Genomic DNA, 2,500 nt, shown 5'->3' with positions numbered 1-2,500 from the left:
ATAATGAAACATATCATGGGTAGAGCTTGATGAATTCGTTTAATTAGTGACTAGACCGGGTTAATACTGTCCCGGGGTCCTGGGTTTGAACTTCAGGTGGGCCTGCCAGGAAGCAGCTGTTGCATTGCATTGCACTGCATTGCATTGCATTATTGCATTGCATTGTATCGCGTCGTATTATACTGCATTGTATCCTATTGCATTGCATTGCATTGTATCGAATCCTATTGCTTTGCATTGTATTGCATTGCATTGTATCGAATCCTATTGCATTGCATTGTATTGCATTGCATTGTATCGAATCCTATTGCATTGCATTGCTTTGAATTGCATTGTTTCGAATTCTATTGCATTGCATTGTATCGAATCCTATTGCTTTGCATTGTATTGCATTGCATTGTATCGAATCCTATTGCATTGTATTGCATTGCATTGTATCGAATCCTATTGCTTTGCATTGTATTGCATTGCATTGTATCGAATCCTATTGCATTGCATTGTATTGCATTGCATTGTATCGAATCCTATTGCATTGCATTGCTTTGAATTGCATTTTTTCGAATTCTATTGCATTGCATTGTATCGAATCCTATTGCTTTGCATTGTATTGCATCGCATTGTATCGAATCCTATTGCATTGTATTGCATTGCATTGCATTGTATCGAATCCTATTGCATTGCATTGCTTTGTATTGTAATACTTTTTGTCACAATAGATCGCTGTCTGTGAAATTCAAGCTGCTCTCCCAGGGGAGAGGACTTCGCCAAAATCCAGCGCCACCCACTTTCTTTCTTTCTGTCTGCAACGGTATTGGTTTGACCACAAAAGTGGATTTCTGTGCAGAGTGTTTTGCCAGGGGACAACTCTTGTTGCTGAGGGTTCTCTAACGTGTTTTAAGTGCATGCTAGGCACGTAGACGTCGCTTTATCGACTCATCCACGAGCAACAGGACCACCACCACTCCAGTGGAATGGGGAGGGTGGAGTAAAAAAATCTGTGGAAGGGATTTGAACCAGCGGACACCTGCTTCCTGGTCGGGGTTAGTTACCCACTGGGCTAACACTGCACTAAGGTCCTCGCCTGGTTGTCACCGCTCTGTCCTACTGACGGCCTTGTCTTGTGATTGATCTCTGTTCTTCTGTCTGGTTCAACTGTCAGGTTGTCAACAGAGAGGAGAGAGAGAGAGAGAGAGAGAGAGAGAGAGAGAGAGAGAGAGAGAGAGAGAGAGAGAGAGAGAGACAGAGAGACAGAGAGACAGAGAGACAGAGGGGATGGAAAGACATACTTACAAACAAAAAGAGACATACAGAGAGAGAGAGAGAGAGAGAGAGAGAGAGAGAGAGAGAGAGAGAGAGAGAGTGAGAGAGAGAGGATGGAAAGACATATTTACAATCAAAAAGAGACATACATACAGTCAGACAGACAGACAGACAGACAGACAGAGAGAGGGAGAGAAGAGAGAGATGGAGAGAGGATGGAAAGACATATTTACAAACAAAAAGAGACATACATACATACATACAGACAGACAGACAGACAGAGCGGGGGGGGGGGGGGGGGGGGGGGGGCAGAAGAGACAGCCAGCCAAACAGACATACAAATAAAGACACAGAGACAGTGAGACAGCGAAACAGACAAGACATTGAGACAGAGATAACAAGGACAAACAAAGAAAAAGAAGAGCGCGATTTGTGATGGCATTTAACACAACCCTCACCCCCCACACCCCCACCCCCCTGTCGACCCCCCCCCCCCCACCCCCACCTTCCCAACCATTCCCTGCATGCCTTCCCTTCAGCACTTCACTAAACCCACCCCCTCTCCTAGAGAGAGAGAGAGAGAGAGAGAGAGAGAGAGAGAGAGAGAGACAGAGACAGAGACAGAGAGAGACAGAGGGTGGGAGAGAGAGGATGGAAAGACATATTTACAAAGAGAGACATACAAAGAGAGAGAGAGAGAGAGAGAGAGAGAGAGAGAGAGATACAGACAGACAGACAGAGAGAGAGACAGAGACAGAGAGAGAGAGCCAGAGAGAGACAGAGAGGATGGAAAGACATATTTACAAACAGAAAGAGACATACATACATACAGACAGACAGAGAGAGAGAGAGAGAGAGAGAGAGAGAGAGAGAGAGAGAGAGAGAGAGAGAGAGAGAGAGAGGAGAGAAACGAGAGACACACACTCATCGTAAACAGCCACTGGGCAAATACTTCCGCCAAGTAGAGGAACGACCCAAAGCGATGTGTCGATGTATGATGAAATGCATGAACATGAAACTGTCACCGAATAAAACAGCATCGATTAATTCAAACGTTGGCTGTCACCTCCAAAGAAACAGCAGATGGGATATTAAGGCTGTTTTGTCTTCCATGTGTAAGGCAAAACACAAAAAAAAGATTGTTTAAAACTTTCAGTCGGGCCAACAGCAAAGTCAGAGCTATAATATCAATGGTTTCTCCATTGCAATGGGAAGTTATTTAGCTCACTCAGTACGGCCA

General features: G+C 44.6%; 1 protein-coding gene across 1 annotated transcript in view; it reads right to left on the bottom strand.

Annotated features, from left to right (window-relative positions):
* Positions 1–2,500, bottom strand: part of LOC143298673 (sodium- and chloride-dependent glycine transporter 2-like) — a 41,284-nt gene that overhangs the window by 26,754 nt on the left and 12,030 nt on the right. The window lies entirely within an intron of this gene.

The sequence above is a fragment of the Babylonia areolata genome, chromosome 24 (assembly GCF_041734735.1).
Source record: "Babylonia areolata isolate BAREFJ2019XMU chromosome 24, ASM4173473v1, whole genome shotgun sequence".
NCBI lineage: Eukaryota > Metazoa > Mollusca > Gastropoda > Neogastropoda > Buccinidae > Babylonia > Babylonia areolata.
This window is presented reverse-complemented; position numbering and strand designations above follow the sequence as displayed.